The 24,357-nt window shown below is 41.5% G+C and overlaps 1 pseudogene; it reads right to left on the bottom strand.

The window, feature by feature from the left end:
* Positions 1-1,775: 1,775 nt before the first annotated feature.
* Positions 1,776-13,363, bottom strand: LOC111520415 (annotated as a pseudogene).
* Between the last annotated feature and the right edge of the window lie 10,994 nt (positions 13,364-24,357).

Below are 24,357 nucleotides of genomic sequence, written 5' to 3'. Positions count from 1 at the left end.
AAGAAACAGTGAAACCTGTTTTTTCTAGTAGGTTTGATGAAGAGTGGATGGTCGTGGAGACATATGTGAGGGAAAAGAGTATGATGTAATGGTAATAAGCCGGGGGAACTTAGGCAGGCCTGTTTGTTCAGATTTTTCTCTGTGTCCTGTGTCCTCAGAGGTAAGGATGCTCTTTTCCTCCAGATGTGGGGAGGGCACCTCTCACATGAGCACCTGAAGTCCTGCTGCAGGGGACAGTCAGAGAGGCCTTCTAGGTTTTAGGACCTGCCTCAGGAAAGAAGGCTGGACAAAGGTCACAGAGACCTTCCTGCTTATGTGTTTTTTTCCAATTCCTTCAACTTACACTGTTCAATGTGCCGAGGTACCATATTTTGGGGGTAGCCTGTCTGCACCCCATCGTTACTGTTTGTTTTGTTCTGTCAATCCTCGTCTGCAGGTCAGTGGTGCTTCCCACTCTTACAAGTCCGGGAGAACCCATTGTTCATTCTCTATGTCCTCCCCACAGCCTGTAGTTTGGTTCTTTGCCCTTGAAAGCAGCCTGTGTGCTTCTGCTGTATTGGATCAAACATTTGGATGTAGCCAGAAACCTTGGAAGAGAAACCAAAGAGACAGCAAGGTCATAGAGTCACGTGTTTAAGAGCACGGACACCAAACAGGTCTAGATTTAAATGTTGTTTCCACCACCTACTAGCTATGACCCTTGGTCGACATACCCCACCTCTCTCAGGCTTACCTACCCTCTCTGAGCCTCAGTTTACTCAACTGTAAAATAAGATCAGTTATTAAGCCTGTACCATACAATTGGTGTGAGGATTAAATGGGATGGTATCATGTGAATACCCCTCAAGCATTGGCCACTATTACCCTTGTTGTTATTAATAAGAGTGAGAGGAGCATGGTGGACAAATGGCAGCTCCTCAGATTCAAGGTGAACTGAGGAGCAACAGGACTTGGGATCAAAACACCTGAGCTGAGAGCCATTCCCTCTTTCTCTGAACTTAGGCAAGTCCTATCATCTCTTTAAGCTTTATGTCCACAGTTATGAAACTGTGATAATAGTAATAATATAACACCTGCTTCACAGGGTTATTGGGAAGTCTAAATGCAATAATATATGTAAAGCTGCTTTGCAAACTACAAGGAACCATATAATATCAGTGATTATTACTCACACCCAGTTCTCAACATTTTCTGGGACTGGTCCTGGTAAATTGAAAAAGAATGAATGGATTATCTAAGAATAGAAATGGGAAAAAATGAGGCTCAATTCTCATGCCTTTAATCTGGCAGCTCAATAAAGTCCAGGCCAAAGGGTGATCCCCACAGAGATTGAGGATTCTGACTAAAAGGGACCACCGGCACTGGGCTAATTGTGTTCCTAAGTGATCCTTTCCTTTGAGTCAGCAACGGCCTACTGTTTACCTACCATATAATCTCATATTGCCTCAGGAGACACCCTAACATTAGTTATCATTATTGAATTTCATAAAAGATGATCTTCATAAAAGATGGACCAGTATCACAGGGCAAAAGAGAAAGAGAGTGCAAAAAAATCATGGCATGTGTTACTTCCCTCAAGGGACCTTTATTCTTGGCTCTCAAGATTTGTTTTAATGTTTTCCTTTTTTCAAAGTTGCATTCTGGGTAACACTTTTCTGGTGTTTTATTGTTTATGAATTCTCCAACTTCTGCTGGCTTTGCTAACTTATCTTCTATTTTCCATTACTACCCTAAATAAACATTTTTAATTTGAAAGTTAAAGGCTAAGGAACAGCTTACACCTGCAAGGAGGAGGCGGCGGCTCTCAGGGTCAAAATGTTACTAACTATAGGCAGGTCCAGGACGGCTCCTACCAAAGTTGGAGTTCTCTCTGAGTCCTGAGCTACCTCATTCCAGGCTCTCCTGCCCTCCACTCTGGGGCTGTCCTCAGAGCAGCCACTGACACAAGCTTTCTGCCATTCACGTTAAGACACAGATGACTTAGGACAATTAAAATGCAGTTCTGGCCAGGTGCAGTGGCTCATACCTGTAATCCCAGCACTTTGGGAGGCAGAGGCAGGCGGATTGCTTGAGTCCAGGAGTTCAAGACCAGTCTGGGCAACATGGCAAAACCCCATCTCTACTAAAAATACAAAAAATTATCTGGGCAAGGTGGTGCACACCTGTAGACCCAGCTACTCAGGAGGCTGAAGTGGGAGAATCACCTGAGCCCAAGAGGTTGAGGCTACAGTAAGCCATGATTGTGCCACTGCACTCAAATCTGGGCAACAGGAGTGAGAACCTGTCTCAAAAAAATAAATAAAATGTGGTCTTCCGGCATACTGATTTTTTAGGAACAATCAAATTTAGCCAAAGGAAAGTTCTAGCAGAATTCCAGAATTCTAGAATTGGGCTTTGCTCAAAAGGTCTTATGGGAAAGAGGCAGAAGATAATTTGTACAGTACTACTTTGCACAATAGTACAAAACCTTTCAACAACATTCTACACCTTTGACTCCTGCCCGCTAGAAAGAAATTGGGGCCAACTGAATCTGCATTCACAAGAAGTAAGCCAGAATGGGGAGGCCAAATAAAATTTGTGAGAGCATAAGGAGTGCCTCTTCTCCACAATTTTCTACATGCTTGTGGAGGCCACAGGATTAACTCAAAAGGGAACAGGGGCAACCTAGCGATCAGGAATGTTCTCTGCCCTCGAAATGGCTCTGAGGAGAAGTATCTTGGAGTTGGAGCATGTATAAAGTATAAATTACTGATATGAAGAGCTCCCTTTGAAAGTCTCTCCCCTGCCCCCACCTAACTTCATTTTACCCCAAAATAGAAAACAAATAAAGAATCAGAAAGGAAATTTTTAACTTACTCATCTAAATCTACAAAATTAAAAACTTCACTTACACAATAGGACACTTCACCAGCAAAATAGCAGTGTGAATTTATTTCAGTCCCTGGTAAGTATTCAAATGCAAGATCCTATAGTGGTATTATGAAATACACGAGCACTTAAATGTATAAGACAGGCATTTCAGGAAATGAACGTTCTTACGTGATCAAAGAGTAAAAGTAATCCTGAATTATAGTGAAGCCTAGCAAGAGCTCTGGCTGACCTAGTCACCCTTTGTGGGGCTCTAGACATATAAGAAACAACCAGGTGAACAGGTGGCATGGTAGCATGCCAGAAGAGGGCAGACACAGCCCTGAAATAAATTGGAAATCTGCCATCAATGGCATTGGGCCTCCATTCCCAACCCCTGACATATTGGGGAAAGATGCCTTTGTCCTGCTGAGCCAGTTTTGCCCCCAGCCAAAGTAAATATTAGACAAATATTTGATGAATATTATTTCAACGGGACAGCAGCTTATATGCCTGCTTGGAGTACCCATCTCTGTTTGAGATCCCTCTTTAAACCCAGGGCACAGAGGAAAGGTGCAGCCTCAGGACTGTTGACCTTAGGAAGGGGGTGCAAAGTGTCTTTCTCCCCTTCATCCTGTAACACAGGGCCCAGTGCTCTTGGGTTGCCCAAGGCCAGGAAATGGGCCAGGTGGGACAAGGAGAGAAGGAGAATTAAGCCAGGTCTGCCCACCCTCAACCCCCAGTACTGTCTCAGTTGTGCTTCGTGGCAGGGGTAGGACGAACGGGAGTTACATATTTTTAGCACTTATTAGATGCCAAAACTTCTGCTGGTTGCATTATGTACATTATCCCTTTCTAATATGAGAAACAACACTTGGAGGTAGTTATCACTACTCCCACATTCTAGATGAGGCTCCAGGGAAGTTAAGAAATTGATCCAAGTTCACACGGAGATTCAAACGTGGGTCTGACTCCCAAGCTCCTGCTCACATGCTATCCCATAGACGCTCGGCTGCCAGCTCTGACTCAGTTGCCTCCATAGCACCAACTTACTCTGCCTGGGGCCAGCCAGCGTCTTGCCAGGGAGGGCTGGGACCATGCCCTTGCTGCTGTTGGGCAGCTAGGCAGAAAAGTCACAGGCTTGAGATTCTGCCATCTGCCACCACTTCTAGACTTAACTAAAACACAAGATGTGAGATTTAGTTTCCTGGCTGCCACCAAAAAAGGCCAGATAAGCAACCCAGAGGTAGTGCCCCAGAGAATTTACCTTCCAGTTAGAGACCCAATCTACTCATTTCCTCTCCCTTCTTCCACCCAAGGACTGCTCCAAGGCAGACCTGTCCCACCTGAAGACTCCCATGTGGCTGGACAGGCTCACCTGCCAACTCACCAGCAGAGCTCTTCATGAAGCAAGGCCAAAGCACCCCTGGCATTAATCCCTATCCTTTCTCCTCGCCTCACTTTCCCCTACTATCAATGCTCTGAGATTGCACTTTCCAAATAAAGTATCAGCCTCAGACAGTTTCCTAGGAAAGTCAGGCTTTCTAGTCATGTTTGTGCTTAGTTTCTTATTTCATTATTCTTAGTAAGTACCTGGAAGCCTACCATCCAAAACAAAATCTGGAACCTTGACATAAACTTCATCTAACCATACAGTGCCCACATCCCACACCCCACACCCCACCCCCACCCCCTCACCCCCCACCACACACACACACACACACACACACACACAGGGCCACCATCATCCAGAGAATTCCTTGGCTTTTTGAAATATAGTTTTATTGCACCTATATGTATTTCTATAAAGCTTATTTTTATATTAATTGTAACTCTAGAAAAATACATTGTGCATCATTTAACGACAGGAATACATTCTAAAAAATGCATCATTAGGTGATTTCGTCATTGTGTGAACATCACAGAGAGCACTTACGCAAACCTAGATGGTGTAGACTGCTACATACCTAGGCTCACACTAGCAATGGCATAACCTATTGTTCCTAGGCTGCAAACCTGCACAGCATGTCACCTCACTGAATATTGTAGGCAACTATAACACGATGCTAAGTATGTGGGTATCTAAACATACAAAAGGTAAAGTAACAGTATTAAAGATTCATATATTGCATACCTATATAGGGCAGTTATCATAGGTAGAGCTTGCAGGACTGGAAGTTGTTCTGGATGAGTGGGCGAGTGAGTGTCGAGTAAATGTGAAGACCTAGGACATTACTATAGAGTACTGTAGAGATTATAAACCCTGGACACTTAGGCGATGGGAAATTTATTTTAAAAATATTTTCCTTCTTCAATAATAAATTAGCTTACTGTAACTTTTTAACTTTATAAACTTTTTTAAACTTTGAAACTCTCAAAATAACATTTAGCTTAAAACAGGAACACATTGTATTTTCTTTCTTTATATCCTTATTCTATCAGCTGTTTTTCAAATTTTCCATTTTTAAATTTTTATTTTCTACTTCTTAAATTTTTTTGTTAAAAACTAACTTAAAAACATGCACTTTAGCCTAGGCCTCCACAGCGTCCTGATCAATGTCACTGTCTTCCACCTCCTCAACTTGTCCCAGTGGAAGGTCTTCAGGGGCAATAACATGCACAGTGCTGTCATCTCCTATGATAACAGTGCCTTCTTCCGGAATTCCTCCTGAAGGTCCTGCCTGTGGTTCTTCTTGAGGAGGGTCACTCTTCAGAAATACATGCATGGTGGTATTCTTGGTTTGTTTGGTTTTTTTTTTTTTTTTTTTTTGTCAAAGATTTGCTTATAAACAGATACTGCACTACGAACATTCCTCTCTATTAATGAAAACTTAATTGGGGTGTTGGGGTCTATGATTTAAACATTTTAAGGAGCTTGTTGAGGTTTGCAAATGTTCTGCTAAACCCTTCATGAATTTTCTTGGGGATTCTTCTTTTTCCTCTCCTGCAATTTCCTTTTCTCTTGCCTCTTCTTCAGCCACGCATTTCTGTTCCATTTCCGAAAACTTCTTGTTAGTCAATTTCTCAGGACAACATCACTAGGTGATAGGAATTTTTCAGCTCCATTATAATCTTATGGGACCACTGTCATATATGGAGTCCATCATTGACTGCAATGCCATTATGTGGTGTATGACTATATATCATATCATATAAATTTGGGGCATTTATTTTCTTCATGTTATTGCTAGGAGTTATCCACATTGTTGTGAATCAGTGTGGTTTGTTTGTTTTTATGGTCCTACAATAGTTGTGTAAATACACTGCAATTTATTCATCTACTCTCCTGTTAACAGGCATTTCAGTTGTTTCCAAGTTTTTGCATCAAAAACAGGGCAGCTATGAACATTCTTGTACACATCTCCTGTTTTACGTGTGTAAAAGTTTCTATCTTGGTCCTTTTTATGCAGCTATAACACAATATCACACACTGGGTAGTTTATAAGGAACAGAGATTTATTTGGCTCACAGTTCTGGAGGTTAGAAAGTCCCAGATCAAGGGGATGAATCTCCTGCATCACAACATGGTGGAAGGCATCACACGGCAAGAGAAAGTGTTCACACAAGAGAAGGGGCCAAACTCATCCCTCAGGAACCCACCCCTGAGATAACTAACCCAGTCCCACAATAACAGCATTACTCCCTCACCTCTTAAAAGTCCCACCTATCAACACTCTTGCATTGGAGATTCAGTTTCCAGCAGCTGACATCTGGGGAACACATTTGAACCACAGCAGTTTCCTTTGGTCCCATCCCTAGGAGTGAAATTTTTGGGTCATACATAGATGAAAGTTCAGCTTTAGGAAATAATGGCAAACTATTTTTCAAATTAGTGACACAAATCTATGGCCTTTCTTTCATACAAACAGTGTTCTTTAAAATCCAATTTTGTTTTTGTTTGTGTTTTGAGATGGAGTCTCACTCTGTCACCCAGGCTGGGGTGCAGTGGTGCAATCTTGGCTCACTGCAACCTCCACTTCCCGGGTTCAAGCGATTCTCCTGCCTCAGCCTCCCGAGTAGCTGGGATTACAGGTATGCACCACCACATCTGGTGAATTTTTGTAATTTTTTTTTAGTAGAGACGGAGTTTCACCATGTTGGGCAGGCTGGTCTCAAACTCCTGACCTCAGGTGATCCGCCCATCTCAGCCCCCCAAAGTGCTGGGAATACAGGTGTGAGCCACTGCACCTGGCCTAAAATCCAATTTTTATAGTTTCCTTTGTTACAGGAAAGAATCCCAATCCAGATCCCAAGAGGGGGTTCTTGACTCTCACGCAAGAAAGAATTCAGGGTGAATCCATACAATAAAGTGAAAGGAAGTTTATTAAGAAAGTACAGGAATAAAAGAATGGCTACTCCATAGACAGAGCAGCCCCGAGAGCTGCTGGTTGCCCCTTTTTATGGTTATTTCTTGATGATAAGCCAAACAAGGGGTGGATTATTCATGCCTCCCCATTTCCAGACCTCCTTGAGTAACTTCCTGACATTGCCATGGCATTTGTAAACTGTCATGGCGCTGGTGAGAGAGTAGTAGTGAGGATAACCAGAGGTCACTCTTGTCACCATCTTGGTTTTGGTGGGTTTTTGCTGGCTTCTTTCCTGTAACCCGTTTTATCAGCAAGGTCTTTATGACCTGTATTTTGCACTGATCTTCTATCTTGTCCTGTGGCTTAGAATGCCTTAACCATCCAGGAATGCAGCCCAGTAGGTTTCAGCCTTATTTTACTTACCTCCTATTCAAGATGAAGTTGTTTTATTTAACACCTCTGACACCTTCATTCTGATAACTGCCAAAAATGAGAATTGTTGGTCATCAGTTAAACATGTTATGTTTCCTCTGGGTATTTGTATTTTTTAAGAGCATGCTTGGAGAGGCAGTACTTTAATGCAAAGCCATGAATTTTTCAGGCTAATATTTCAGGGCTTCTATTTCTATATGCCTTATCAGATTCACTCATTCAAGCATCACTGAAATGCTTACTGGGTTCTGGGGCTGTGCAAAACATGAAAATGCAGAAGTGGGAGATACAGGCCCTGCCTCCAAACATCTTAAAATCTGACGCTTGAGTAAGACAACAAAACCATTATGTTAGACTTCGACAGACTTCGACAGTATCTTAGGTGAATCAGGTAATTCAAGTTGACATTAAGGCAGCAGAGGGCACAAGAAGGCTTCCAGGAAAGTGGGTACATATTCAGCAGTCTTGAAGTTACCGAAAGGCAAATAACTTCAAGTAAGTCCCAGACTGGTTACTTGCTATCATCATTCCCCTACCACTGTAAATTTCATGGGGGAGCTTAGCCCCTCCTGACAAGGACAAGTGGTTCTACGGTGAGTCATACCCCCTCCACCCCACCAACTGTCCCCTTGCTAATAGGGTAATAGGAATCTATCCTTCTACTGAATTTCATTCACACAAGGATCTCTTAGCATGGACAAAATATCTGTTTGGACTCTTTCTTCCCCAGTTCCCTATTCTTCCTAGCATTCTTTGCGTTTACTTTGCTTCATCTTCAAGTTAGCCCCCTCCATGTAGCAGCAAGATGGATGGATCCTGGCTGCTCCAGACCCCTAGAGATTTTAGAGCCTATGATCCAAAAAAGGGACATTTTTCTGGAAAGTCTCTGGTAAAACACCCAGAGACTTTCAAATGGTCCATCATATACTACATACTCTTTCACGAGCCAGTCACTGTGATGAGAGGAATACAATATACTGATTGCCTGAGCCTACATCACATACTCATCCCTGGCCCAAACCACATGACCAGAAATACTTTGGAGTGTTGGAGGAGGAGCATGTTTCCCACAAGAAATGCTGGGCAGACAAAAATGTGTGCCACTAAAAGACCTGAGAAGATAGTTTTATTTGATTGCTCTAATTAATTATCTTGCCTCTTTCACTAGCAGATACATGAGAACAAGACATAAACATATTTTACATAGTTCCTTGGTATTCTATTAATGACAGTACAAGTAACCTTTTAACATAAAAATAACATTAAGTTATCTCCCTGTCTTCTTACTTCTAATGGCTTTAGTAATCACATGCTTAGCTAAGAAACTGTTTAGGACTATGCATGCATAGTACCTCTTTATAGTACCTCTTTTTAACGCTGAGCAACAAGTCCTCAAAGGCTTACTTTGGAGTTTCGTGCATGGGATCCCCATGCTATGCTCTTTTTTTTTTTTTTTTTTTTTTTTTTTTGAGACAGGGTCTTTCTTGGTTGCTCAGGCTGCAGTGCAGTGATGCAATCATAGCTCACTGCAGTCTTGACCTCCCAGGCTCAAGCAATCCTCCCACCTCAGCCTCCCAAGTAGCTGGGACTACAGGCATGCACCACCATGCCCAGCTAATTTTTTTTTTTTTTTTTTTTTTTTAGTAGAGAGAAGGTCTTCCCATGTTCCCCAGGATGGTCTTGAATTCCTGGGCTCCAGCAATCCTCCCAAAGTGCTGGGATTACAGGAATGAGCCACTGCACGCAGCCCCTACACTATTAAACTTAAAAGGAATTCTGTTGACCACTCTCCCTCTTCTCATTACCTAAGTTACTGATGTTGAAATGGTGTGAGTTCACTCTCCTACGTGGAGTATCTTCAGTCAGTTTTCTTGTTCGTTTTTTTCCACAGCTCTGGGCATATTCCTCATTCTTCTCTCCTTGTCACTAGCTGCTTCATGACTAATCACATTTCCCTGTTTTCTTCTTTTTAGGCCAGTCTATTAGAATTCTCAAGCCTGGAATTTCAGGATATGTAACAGGAGGGTGGGGATTGTATAGGAGGTGGGCATAGCAAACAGAAGATAGGGTTTAACATCAAACCACACAGGCAGCAGTTAATCTCACCTGTTTAATTATTAGAATTGGCTCTGAGGAGCCCCTCAGTGTTTAGAACATTGAGTCTACAGAATTTCTTTTTTTTCCCAATGCTGAAAGGAAGTTTTATTATCTTAACTTGACCCAAATTATAATATTATTTATAAAAGTTATATAAATGCAGGCTGATTGTTTTGAAAGGGTCAAAAAGCCAAATAAAAATAAAGCAATAGAAATAAATTCAGTTATAAAAAGTTGACATCATTCTTCTAAATGTTATGTGGAATCATAGGAAGAAACATCATTGCAATCATTTTCAAAGTAATATTAAAGGTATTAGAAGAAATGTTTGGTCTTAAATGTCAATTCAAATGTAAAGTATCTATGATAATAGATCAGAGAGAAAGTAAGTATATCTGTAAAGGAAAAAAAGGCCAGGCATGGTGGCTCATGCCTGTAATTCCAGCACTTTGGGAGACCAAAGCGGGCAGATCACGAGGTCAGGAGTTCGAGACCAGCCTGGCCAACATAATGAAACCCTGTCTCTACTAAAAATACAAAAAAAAAAAATTAGCCAGGCATAGTGTCGGGCACCTGTAATCCCAGCTACTCAGGAGGCTAAGGCAGGAGAATCGCTTGAACCCGGGAGGTGGAGGTTGCAGTGAGTCAAGATCACACCATTGCACTCCAGCCTGGGCAACAAGAGCAAGACTGCATCTCAAAAAAAAAAAAAAGACGGGAAAAAATGACTGGGTGCGGTGGCTCACACCTGTAATCCCAGCACTTTGGGAGGCCGAGGCAGGAGGATCACAAGGTCAGGAGTTCAAGACCAGCCTGACCAACATGGTGAAACCCTGTCTCTACTAAAAACACAAAAAGTAGCTGGGCGTGGTGGCACGCACCTGTAGTCCCAGCTACTCGGGAGGCTAAGGCAGGAGAATTGCTTGAATCTGGGAGAAAGAGCTTGCAGTGAGCCAAGATTGCACCACTGCACTCCAGCTTGGGTGACACAGCAAGACTCTGTCTCAAAAAAAAAAACAAAAAACAAAAAAATAAAACCCCGGAAAAAATGAGTTAGTTGCAAGTACTGTAAGTACTATATCCTTCAATGAAAGAAGAACACAGATTAAGGATAAAACAGTTAGACAGTCTTATCAATTAGCCCACCTTTAAGAATCATTTATCAGGGTAGCTAAAAGGAGCAATGATAAAGCTCTACATATATAACTGAAATGTTTCCAATTAATCTAGTCCCAGCACTTTTATTTGTAGAGTTCTCAAGTCAAAAGTAACAAGTAATTATACATCAGGATTGTTAGGAATACCAAATATTTTACAACTGCCACTATGTGTTTCTTCTTCTTTGACACAATTGGCACAGATCCAGGCTTGCTGTGTTTAATGTGATTCACTTCCTTTTGTCAACAAGCTTCCTTCATGATGCACTGTTCCTGAATTGGGCTGTAGACAGAATTTGGTAGATGTCAATGATGAGCTGTTGGTTGTATATGAGGATGATGCTGAAATTTCTCCTTCAGTTTCTGGTTATAATAGTTGGCTGCTTTTTCTTGTGATGTAAGCACACCCAATTTTTCAGAAGCATTAGCTTTCCATAGGTGAATGTTCATCAGATCCATACATAATATACTTGCTGTCAGAAGTCCATTTTACACAGATAACATGTTGCTTTCACTTTGTGTGATATACTTCCCTGCTTTGACTTTTGTCTACAGAAAAGATTCAAATAGATTTATCGAAACTAGCAAACACAAACTCTTTCCCAGTGGGAGAGTAATCCACATCAAGCACTGCAGATACATGATCCATATGGATCATTACAGGAGTGTCCAGTGCACACATATCAAAAGTAAATAAGTTATAATCATTTGCTGCCATAAAAATGAAAGCTTCCATAGGGTTCCAACAGATTGTATTTGTTCTCATATCTAAGATCACCTTTTTCAGAGGAGTAGCTTGCTTCATATCATATAGTACTATATTCCTATTAGACATGCAACTTTCCAAGATAAATGTCTCAATTGCATTAAATTTACCACTACTTATACTGTCAAATCTCCAGGTCATTGAACATATAGGATTAGTTCTTTGTTCACCCCAAATGTCTAGTTGCTGTCCACATGTGGCAAAAACAGCTTCTTTCCAGTGATGATCAATCCCAGTATCTTTCCTAATATTGTATGTAATGGCTCTTCCTCCTGTCTTTCCTGTTAATCCCACTGTCTTTCCTAATATTGTATATAATGGCTCTTCCTCCTCTCTATAGCCTGGCCCATCCATTTTCCACTGCTTCACAGTTTTGTCATCACCAACAGTGAAAAGAAGTCCCACAAAAGCGAGTACATATTCCTCGTACAAAGCCTTCGTGTGCTTGTATTATACGGATACATTTCAGTTGAGTCAGGTTCCAAATTCTAACCTCTCCATCACATACCCCAGACAGGACAGTAGCCAGGCTCTTTGGATGCTTTGCCAAGCAACTGACTCCATCTCAGTGACCATCCAGCCAAGCAAGGAATGGTTTTGCGAATACTCCTTCCAGTTTGGTAGCATTTAAAACTCTTACATATTCTTGCAGGACCTCAAAAGGATGTAAGGTAGGATCATAGTTTCTTGGAACAATCTGTAAGTCCAGCTGGGTTTTGCGGACGTAGTTGTCCAGATTCCAGCTCAACATCTTCACCTTCACCTTGATTGCTCTTCCTGCCAGAATCCACAAGCTCTTCGCTCTACAGAATTTCAGAGAGTACTGAGAGTGTCACAGGATTATCCCCAGAAATTTCCTTATATAGGACCTGAGTCAATCATAGTTTTTATGTAGATTATGAAGACTGCAGCCCTTACCAATTTATCTCTGTTTTACCATAGATTTCACAGGGCAATCTAATTGTAAAGCAGAAAACAAAAAAATATACCAAAAGTACCTGTTTTGTGTTCTTCACTGCACTTATCACAACTTGAAAATATATATAGTTTTTGTCCTATCTTTCCCTTTATTTATTTTATTTTATTGAGACAGGGCCTAGGTCTGTCACCCAGGCTGGAGTGCAGTGGTGTGATCTTGGCTCACTGCAACCTCTGCCTCCTGGGGTCAAGCCATCCTCCCACCTCAGCCTCCCGAGTAGCTGGGACTACAAGCTCAGGCCACCATGCCCAGTTGATTTTTGTATTTTTTGTAGAAATGGGGTTTCACAATGTTGCCCAGACTGGTCTCAAACCACAGAGCTCAAGCAATCCACCTGCTTTGGCCTTCCAAAGTGTTGGGATTACAGGCATGAGCCACTGCATCCAGCCCTATCTCTCCCTTTAAAATATAAACTCTTTAAGGACAAGAATATCTTGTTCTGCTTTGTATGATCAGCACTTAACAAAGTGTCCAGTACATATGAGTGATCAATAAATACTAGAAGGAATGTATGAAATGTTCAGGTTTTTCTTCTCAAATGATTGGCAAACAATGAAATTAAAGATACTAAGAGTTCAGTCTTCCCTAAGCTAACTTGTATCATAAATCCAAGTTTGCTTTAGCTCTACTTTGCATTTTCCATTTCTTCAATACTGAGCAACTTCTCCATCATACTTCCCCGGCATTCAGTATCCCTTTTACAGCTCCTCAGCAGCCTAGAACTTTTGCCTTTAGTTAAGTCTGTCTTCCTGGGATGGTGCCCAGATTCCAAGACCATCTCTTTCTTGGTATACTCCCATTAAAACTCCCTTTTTTTTTTTTTTTTTTACTGCCAGGAGAAAAATATTCAGATAATTTCTCATTAAAGCGTTATGCCGTAATAGACCATTTAATTCAATAATTCTCCAGGGTATTTGTATTTTAGAACATGAAGCCTTTAGCCTAAGATAGAGAATGTATCATGATGGCAGTTGAGGGTCAGTGTGACAGTGGCATGGGGTATATATATATTTCTGTAGGTGGGTGGGGGGGTGATTGAGACTTTTCTTATTCACTCAGGCCTCATCAAAAAGGTGGTCACCTGCCTCGATTACAAAATCAAAGTCAGTAAATTCCTAGTCAAAGTCAATAAACTCAGGCTTCTCACCATTGGTCATACTAGGAGAGGAAAAAATCAACAAAGAAAAATAAGAGGTCGGGCGCGGTGACTCACACCTGTAATCCCAGCACTTTGGGAGGCTGAGGTGGGTGGATCACGAGGTCAGGAGATCCAGATCATCTTGGCTAACACGGTGAAACCCCGTCTCTACTAAAAATACAAAAAACAAAAACAAACAAAAAAAATTAGCCAGGCATGGTGGCGGGCACCTGTAATCCCAGCTACTCATGAGGCTGAGGCAGGAGAATGGGGTCAACCCGGGAGGCGGAGCTTGCAGTGAGCCGAGATCATGCCACTGCACCACTCCAGCCTGGGCGACAGAGTGAGACTCCGTCTCAAAAAAAAGCAAAAAAAAAAAAGAAAAATAAGAAAGCAGAGGGGTTTAAATACAAACACAGAAACCTTGCTTTTCCCTCAAGGAAAATAGCAACAATAACAAATTGCTTCAGAAAGTAAAGACCAATTTATTGAGCTTGTAAGACAATGGCAAATGTTTATCACTTTAAAAAATTCGAATAGGTGGAAAGTATAAAAAAATACAAGCCCATGAAATATTTGACAATGTTCACAAGCAGGCCAGGTGTGGTGGCTCACGCCTGTAATCCCAGCACTTTGGGAGGCTGAGGTGGATGGATCACCTGAGGTCAGAAATTCGAGATCAGCCTGACCAACATAGTGAAACCCCATCTCTACTAAAAATACAAAAATCAGCCAGGCGTGGTGGCACACACCTGTAATCCCAGCTACTCAGGAGGCTGAGGCAGGAAAATCGCTTGAACCTGGGAGGTGGGGGTTGCAGTGAGCCAAGATCGTGCCACTGTACCCCAGTCTGGGCAACAGAGTGACACCCTCAGAAAAAAAAAAAAGAATGTTCACAAGCAGATTCTCCAAAACATTCCTTTAAGTGACCAAGTCCTAAAGTATATTTAAAAGAAAATTCCATTTGAAAAAATTATAGTTATAGTTAAGTTTCTACCAGCACTTTGGGAGGCTGAGGTGGATGGATCACCTGAGGTCAGGAGTTCGAGACTTGCCTGGCCAAAATGGCGAAACCCCATCTCTACTAAAAATGCAAAAATTAGCTGGGTGCAGTGGCGCATGCCTATAGTTCCAGCTACTTGGGAGACTGAGGCAAGAGAATCACTTGAACCTGGGAGGCAGAGGTTGCAGTGAGCTGAGATTGTGCCACTGCACTCCAGCCTGGGCGACAGAGCGAGACTCAAAAATAAATAAATAAAAATAGTTAACTTTCTAGAAACCCACCTACTGTGTAAAGTACCTTCCTATGCCTGCTAGAGAAATGATATACAAACTTCCATTGCCTTCAGTTCATCAGCATTGGAATTTTCCTGGCCAGCCTCCACTCAGGCATTTCTTTCTTTCCCCTCTTTGCATCATGTTAGAAGATTGATTTCTGTTGTTGACAAGATTATAGACATCCTGGGTATGTGACTAGCTAATATTGAAAGTGGTCACCTTCAGTAATCTGTTCTCTCCTAATAAATGCTCTGATGTCACTCAGAATCTGATCCTGGTGGTTCTGACACAAATTCTGCGGGGTTAGAATTAGGAGGGAAGGGCTACTATACATTTCTCTGGGCTTCCCACCCTAGATACAGGAAGTTCAGATCCTGGAGAAATTCTGTCTAGCAGGCTTAAAACAAAGCCCCTCGTTCACCCAGTTTATTGTCTCAGAAGATCTATCAACTGTTTTCTCCTTCATAGGAAGTCAGTTCTCTGTGCAATTGCAAATAGGATAAATAAACCATTCATTGAGAACTAATGGACATTTTGCTTTGCTTCCCACCTGATTTCAAGAGAGAGTGCTGGCTATAATACAATGCTAAACTTAAAAACTCTGTATAAATCTTTGTGGGTACCCTGCTTTTCAGGAAGACAATAAAACATGGAAGTCCTTTGAATAATTATTTATGATAGAGGCTGCTCAAAACTGGATCTTAAAACCTCTTATCAACCCAGCTTATATAGCATAGGCAACCTGCTAAACCTTCCATCCTTTGCTATGATTTTGGGACCAGCCTGTAGCATATTCATATCTATCTTCATTCCTAAGTTCCGATTTGTTTTATTTGAAGTATTTCATCAATGTTAACATATGCAAAGCTGGTGCCATACAAATACCCTCATTACACAGATGAGGTAAGCCAAAGGAAATTAAACGGTAAGTGCTCCAGGAAAATTTGTAGATCTGACAAATCTAGGACAGGAGCCAGTGGTTTCTGTGTCTAAATGCTGCGCTTTTGTCACAAGCAGTTTATGCTGCTAGTGCCAACCTGGCTGTCTACACTTGCTCATTGTCACCATACCTGGGAACTGAGACCTCATGATCAATAGGATTAGAAAATATCAGCTAGCTTGAACCTACCACCTAAACATCTTTCCAGTTCAGCTTCTACACTACTGACATAGTGATCTTCCTAAACTGAAATCTAATCATATTACTCTCCTTTGCCTGAAAGCACCTCCCTGGCAGAGAATAAAGTCCAAACTCCTAGCCTGATACACAAAGCCCTGACTCTACACTGCTCCCCTTACCCAAAGCATCAGATATATCAAAGTATTTGGTGCCACTATAGAACTCCCCCTCCTCTATCACTATGCCCTACCTGCCCTACCCTCTGCAGCATCTCTGCTGAAAACTGCTCAGCCCCCACCTACTTGAGGAATCACCTACACATCTCTCAAGCTACGGTGCTGTGTCACTTCCCCTATGAAGCCTTTCCTAACACACTTTCTTCCCTGTGAACTTCAGTTTCTGCATTAGCAAAATGCGGATTACAATTCCTACACCATCCTTTAACTCAAAGATCACATAAAAAAATGACCCTGAAAGTTCTCTGAAAAAGGCAAAACTCTATTCAAAGATCAAGTTATGTTATTATAAAATAGTTATTATACAATAAGCCTTTTTTCAATAACAATTACAGTACTTGTAATGATTGTTATAAAAATAACCTCAGCCAGCACAGTGGCTCATGCCTGTAATCCCAGCACTTTGGGAGGATGAGGTGGGTGGATCACTTGAGGCCAGGTGTTTGAGACTAGCTTGGTCAACATGGTGAAACCCTGTCTCTACCAAAAATATAAAAATTAGCTGGGCATGGTGGCAGGCGCCTGTAATCCCAGCTACTTTTGAGGCTGAGGCGCGAAAATCGCTTGAACCTGGGAGGCGGAGCTTACAGTGAGCTGAGGCTGGGCCAGTGCACTCGAGCCTGGGTGATAGAGTGAGACTCGGGCTCAAAAATATAAAAATAAAAATAAAATTAACCTCTACAAATTAGAGGATTTTCCCTGTTTATTCATTGCTTAAATGTGAGCTAAGCTTGAAATGGTGATGACACAAATAGATAAAAGTAGACCCACACAGGGAGGATTAGTAAGAACTCTGCCCCACATAGCTTTCAGTAATGAAAAACTGCATTTAATTTGCTTTCAAGAATTATATTCTCATTTCATATTTCTTTCATTTTATCAATGGAACATTCTTCCTTACAACTCTAATTCGCTCTAGCCAAAGTCTGATTTCCTTAAATGACTTTTGTTCTAGCACTAAGTCTTTGCTGCTTCTTACCCACCCGATCAGAAGGTTGATGCATCCACTCCACTGTTTCTGGAACACAGTGGCAAGAACGGGTAACATTTCCTCAGTTCTTAGTCTGTACCAGACACTCTTCTAAATGATCTCTTATGATTATAAAATTTAAATCCCACTACAACTCTCATTTCCCGTCTGCCAAATGGGGATGAGAAAATGGAAACTTAGGAAGGTTAAAGTTCTTGTCAAAGTGTAGGGTAAACGCTCCTGGGAGGAATAACTTGAGCATACCCTTAGAATGGCCCTGTACAGCAGATACACCTGAAAATGTGTTCCCAGTGAGGGAATACAGGAGTGGCCAACCCAGAGATTCATTCCTTGTATAAAAGGAACATCCGAGCCCCAGGCCCATCTGGTAGAAGCAGAGCCATACAGGTGTTTGAGTCCTGAGTTGTGGGTTGGATGTGTAACTACCCGAGGAGTTTTCCTGCCTGCTGTACAAAGAAAGAGTACAGTATTACAGTACAAAAAAAGTTTAATAGACATGAGGCCAGCCATGCCACGTGGGAGATGGAGTTAGTATTTAAATCAACCTTGTCCAAAGATCCTTGTTTAGGGGTTTTTCAAAGGCAGTTAAGGGGAGGGGTGGGGTGGCGGGGGTTGCTGCTGATTGGATGCGGTAGAGATGAAATCACAGGGAGTGGAAGCTGTCCTCCTGCACACTGAATCGCTTTTGAGTGAGGTCACAGGAGTGGGATTGGTGGGTCCAGGTAGAGCCATGGGTGTCAGACTTCAAAAAACCTGAAAAGATACCTCAAAAGGCAAACCTACAATAGTGGTGTTATCTACAGGAATGGCTGGCAGTCTATGTCTCCGCCTTAGCAGAAATCAGGCTCCTCTCCACCCCCTGGCCTGATGGCCACTCATTAGCTTTAAAAAGGTGTTTGAGTTTGGGGGAAGGGCTATTATCATTAAACTATAACCTAGATGTCTTCTAAAATTAACTCAGCCCAAAAGCCCTGGAATGATTAAGGCAGCTTACAAGCTAAAGGCAAGAGGGGCAGGTGGGCTAGATCGGATCTCTTTCACTATTATAATTTTGTGCACATTTAAACTGATGGGCAAACTACAACAAAAGAATTCATAGCTAAAATGGTTAACCTGCACTATAGAGTTAAGTAGAGTCTTCTAAAGCTCTCTATCTTCCTCTCTTTTTTTCTGCCTGCTTTAAACCTGTTGTTACTCAGCTGCTACTGCTGAGATGATATTCATTATTTACGGTCTAACTAGAAGGTAAACATTGGAAACTCATTTACATTTTAAAAAAAAGGTAAAAGAGGTTTTGTTAAACCAAACAACCTAGAATTTTTAAATCTCCCTTAAAGTTGACGGAAATAAATCCAGCACCTCCTTTAAACCTTATTCTTTTTTTTTTCTTTTGTTTTCTTTTCTTTTCTTTTTTTTTTTTTGAGACACAGACTCACTCTGTCACCCAGGCTGGAGTGCAGTGGCCCAGTCTTGGCTCACTGCAACCTCTGCCTCCCGGGTTCAGGGGATTCTCCTGCCTCAGCCTCCCAAGTAGCTGGGACTACAGGTGTGTGTCACTACGCTCAGCTAATTTTTGTAGTTTTTTTAGTAGAGACAGGGTTTCACCATTTTGACCAGGCTGGTTTCGAACTCCTCACCTCAGGTTATCTGCCCACCTTGGCCTCCCAAAGTGCTGGGATTACAGGTGTGAGTCACCATGCCCGGCCCTTAAATGTTATTCTTAAAGCTGACTCTTTTTATTCAATTCTACTGCAAGCTCTCAGTAACTAAGCAACTGTCTCTCTTGAGCAGCTTCACCCTCTTGATATTAATGCTTTTATAAGAGAGATAGTACATGATTACTATTTGCAGGGGGGACCTCCAAAACTACTGCCCAGGGGATATTTCTTCATCTTTGTCCTAGTAATGTTATTTACCCCCATACCACAACATTGATATGCTGAGGTACTAAGTGTTTGGTTTTTTTCATACTCTTTACAGCCTTTCTTCTTTCCTGGCTCTCTGAGTTTACTGTATATTGTCATTTTCCTTAAATATCCTTCTGCGTTTATTCTGTCTATCATGGCTAACTATTGCTTCCATGGCTGCACCAAGCACCCAGTCTAACCAGTAATATCTCAGGTTGCTAACACAACACACAGCACTAACCGCTGGATATGCTCACGTTGGCAGTGACTCGAGAATGACATTACTCTCCTAGCAGTCCCACTATCTATAGAAGAAATTGCTAACACAGAAGCCCAATGCTTTGGATTCAACTACACCAGGTACACGCACACCAAAAATACAGGTTTATGAGGTAAACCTAGGCCAACTGATCCCTCATGCCAATCATCCAGAGTGACCGAGCAAATAGGGAGGTCACCAGAGATGGCCTGTAAGGCTAGAAATTCCAAGAAGTCTGGCCCTTTCCCAGGGGCTTTAACACACAAGCCCATTGCAATTACACTCTCAGCTATAACCAAACAAACCAGAATGGAAGCCATATAATGACTCTTAACAAGTTTACTGTGTACCTCCAGTTTTTCTCTATGATGAGGAAACAACAAAGTTCATGCCAGAAAGATTTATAACAATTCCTTTATGCCTATAAATAGTTCAGCAACCAAGATGGAATATATAGAAATAGCAGTCAAAACTGGATGACTTCTCAACTTCACTAATACATCTTTTCCTCAATTTTCTCTTATCCCATTAATATTCAAAAATCATATCTGTCAGGCCCCACATTCACATAACACTACAAGTCTAACTTTTACCCCCTTATGCACAGATAACTACTTTCTGGGTCACTGCCCATCCACATTTAATCCTGGGGGACCATGGGATCCCTCTATTTATGCAAATCATACTGGAATCTAAACTAATCACACCTATGCCTGGTTATGAGGTTCCTCTTCAGGAGTTTCATGAAAAGGAACTGGGTTCTTCTTTGTATACAGATCTAATGTATTTCTAGCCTTGCCTATTAAGTGAAGAAGCACTTGCACTATAGTTGCAGCAATATCTGGAGTGCATATATATAACTCCCCAGACTTTGAAACCTCTGGCCAAGTTCAAAAGTTAAAATCCTTCTTATGTTGGTCCCTCCAAAGGACATCAGAAGCAGTACTTAGTCTCCCATTATATGGCATCCTCGCCAATAATAATCCTGCCATAGAAAAAAATGACCTAGGACATTCTGTAGCCTGTGCTATCTTTTGGTTTGCAGATATACCCATGCTTAAATGCAGTATTCATAATCTCATCATCCTAGTCCAGCAATCTTGGGAAGTTACAGTCACAGCCATTGAAGCCCATCGGCAGGCCCTAACTTGTTGGCAGGGGATGTTTTGCAGAACCAACTCATGTTGGACGTGCTTCCTGCTGAAGCAGGAGGCACCTGCATGCTGTTAAATAAAACTTGTTGCTTTTACATCAGTAACTCAGGTCAGGTAGAAGAAAGTTTAGAAAAGATAACAGAGAGCATAAAAATATTAATGGGCCTTCAAAAAAGAGTTCCTCAAGATTCCTTTTTAGCACAACTATTTCAAAGGTTCTCCAGTTAAATTTGGCCATGGGTTGCTCAACTTCTTCTGCCTATAATAAAGCTCATATCAGTTTGTTTATTTGCATCATGTATTGTTAATACTACATCTGGTTTTGTGTTTTCTAGGATACAACAATTTCAAACCAAAATAGTACTACAGCAAATCTATCAGCTACTAAGAGAACTCCATAACTTTCCTTTGAATGCAACAGAACAAAATTTTAGGCTACAAGTGCTGTTCCCCCATAGTCTCATAGCAACCCTGCCCAATTTAAGTCTCAATTCCGGGATTTAGGCCCACATAACCTCCTGACCGACTAACAATCCTAGGTAGGGCCAACTCTACACCCCTGGTCAGCAAGAAGCAGTTGGAAAATGAGAAATTCAACCACATGCCAAAGATTAGTCATTGTTGCTCTGTCGGGGCGTGAAGAAAGGTAGAGTCCTAATTCGGGAAAAGGATTCAGGCTGGCAGGACCAGGGGAAAGCAAAACAAGAAAGCAGATAGATAAGCTATAAGTCTGCCTTTCTTCATGGTCCAGGACACATAGCCCTCATGCGTAATCACTCACAATCTTCCTGTGCCCAGCTATCACCAGATTCTTGGCTGATAAAAAAATTCAAGTTAGCTCACTGCAACTTTAGCATTATTATTACTACACAAAGTCTTCTTCAAGCGCAGAGCACAAGCACCATCCTATAAAATTCCTAGCAAGCTTTTGTCTCTTTGCAGTCAGCTCCTCTTTCGCTGACCTGCCTGTTGCACCCTTGCAATACATTTTCCTACTTTCTCAAATAAATCTGCCTTTCTTTACCTACAACTATCTTGGTAAATTCTTCTTACTGCCTGTACCACTGGCCCCAGACAGTTGCTGATCACCTATTACACTCCTTACATTAAATGCGGTTTCCTGAATTAGATCCTGGGGCAGTAAAAAAGACATTAGTGGACAACTGATGAGGCTTGAAAAATTCTTTAGTTTAGTCAGTAGTAATACACCAATACTTATGTTTTTGTTTCAACAAATATATGATGGTTATAGAAGATGTTAACATTAGGGGAAACTGGGTGAAGTGTACACAGAACTCTTTGTACTTTGCAATTTGTAAATCAAAATATGTTTTAAAATGAAAAGTTTAAGAGGCTTCAAATTAATTATTTTGAGATTAATTTACTGAGCCTATCGAACCAATCTATTGCACAATTTAAATATAATTATTTTAAAATTTTTCTAAAATGATTATTGAATTAATTAGTGAAAACAAAACCCTTATTTGAGTTTATAAGCAAAAGTCAGGTTTTGAATTTGGTATTAAACAATATCTTTTCAGAAAAGGAGGTAAATATTGGTCGGGAATGAGTTACAAAGTCTCATCTTGCCAATAAGCTGACCAAAACTTTGTATTCCCATTGAGAAAAACAAAAAATAGTATAGTTAGCCAATGAGTTGCCTAATATAGCTATATGTAGTTGCCTAATATAGCTAATATATGGTTGCCTAAATATACTTTCCTTTCTGGCCTTCTGAGCATTCCTAAATCCCAAGTATCACAGTCTGGCACGTGTTCAAAGCCACAGAGAGAAAGTAAAACAATGACAAATTATGTAAGTAACTTAGCCATAATTACACCACCACAGATAGAGTTCAATAATACTACCTCAGATAGACAGAACCATTTTATATTACAGGGATTATTTTCCAAATAGCCCTAGCAGAGTAGACCTGGAATACATTGCTCCCAGAGCATCTGGCTCTTTCCTCAGATTTCAGGAACAAATCAGAAAATGACCAGTGTTGTAATCAGTGTGATACAGTCATCTGAACATTCATCCCAGATTTTGAACAGTTGTGCCTTCAATGAGATGCTGTTGTTTAAACACTCTTGTCAGGCAAGATTTTAAAAAAAAAAAAATCATAATTATCTTGTCGCCCAATCAGATCTCACTGGCTCTGCCAGTCACGGCCAGTTCCTTCTCAGGAAGGTAGGCCCCTGAGCTCTGCTGACTGGCAGAAGCAGTGCTGGGCTATGACTGAAGGTGAGCAGTAGTGGCTCACTTCTGTTTTGTTCTGCTCAGAGAGATTCTCCAAATGAGTTCTGATAAGTGACCAGATGTGGTTCCGCTCACCCTCAGTGGACTCCATCTTTAAAACTGCATGCCACAGGGCCAAGGAAGGAACCTTCTTAAAGTTCAAGGAGTTACTCTAACACTGAAGGTTTCCTGAGGAAAAGTAACCACCATGCCTTCCACTGGTGGGCTTGAACAAGCAGCAGGAGATGCAGACAGAAGCAACAGAAACTTTAGCACAGAAGTTGAGAAAGGGCCTGGCCAATTCCAATTTCTAAGGCCTTCAATAAACAAAAAGAAGAAGAGATGCCAATATTGGTTTACTAAGTTATGGTATGTTTTAGATCTTTAAAGTTAATTAATAAAGCTGCATGTGAACATATCTCTAATCTGTCAAGGCATATCTCATTTTGAAATAACATTAAGAGCTGGGCATGGGGGCTTACGCCTGTAATCCCAGCACTTTGGGTGGCCGAGGCGGGCGGATCATGAGGTCAGGAGTTCAAGACCAACCACCTGGCCAACATGATGAAACCCCGTCTCTAATAAAGATACAAAAAAAATTAGCTGGATGTGGTGGTGCCCACCTGTAATCCCAGCTACTCAGGAGGCTGAGGTAGGAGAATCGCTTGAACCTGAGGGGCAGAGGTTGCAGTGAGCTGAGATCACGCCATTGCACTTCAGCCTGGGTGACAGGGTGACACTCTGTCTCAAAAATAAAAAAGAAAGAACGAACGAAAGAAAAAAGAAAAAGAAATAACATTAATAGTCTAATTTGAATCTTCGTGAATACGAAGCTCAAGCTAAATAGTCCTGCTATTCACTACTCCATCCCCAGGTGCCTACCCAGAAGACCTCAACAGAATGAGAGTAAAAGCTTAGAAAAACGGGCTAAAGAGAACAAAAAGAGAAGTACTGAGAGGAAGATACAGAAACAAAGTAGAAAAAAAAGGGAGAGAGAGAAAGCTGAAAGACCTGGAGCACCGCTCATCGTGGGTCTCAGATGCACCAGGTAGCAGTGTGTGGTCACCTTGCACTCACCTAGCCCTACGGGGTATTTATGATGCTTTGTTGCTTAGTGGGAGAAATCTGCAACCATCCATTTGGTATTAGGTGCTCACTGAGGACTGACTGTGCTGGGGACTGAGGAACCGGAGCCAAGATAAAAATAAAGATTGTCTCTGTCTGCATAGAAAATGAAAAGTATTTTTTGCACTCTCTGGACAGCAAACAAGGAGATAAACAGGTCTCGAAAGAGAAAGGGTTCGCTTACTAGAAAGATGTTCAATAACAGTTGTCAACCCTGACAGAATAACCTCAGTGGCAAGTACCCTGCTAAATCATATTCGTGCTTGAAATTCAGGTAAGTACTTGGAAGCTGATTTTTCATATACACGAATATGCCACATTCC

This window comes from Piliocolobus tephrosceles, chromosome 8, assembly GCF_002776525.5.
Source record: "Piliocolobus tephrosceles isolate RC106 chromosome 8, ASM277652v3, whole genome shotgun sequence".
Classification (NCBI taxonomy): Eukaryota; Metazoa; Chordata; class Mammalia; order Primates; family Cercopithecidae; genus Piliocolobus; species Piliocolobus tephrosceles.
Note: the sequence above shows the minus strand (reverse complement) of the source record. Positions and strands in the feature narration are given on the sequence as shown.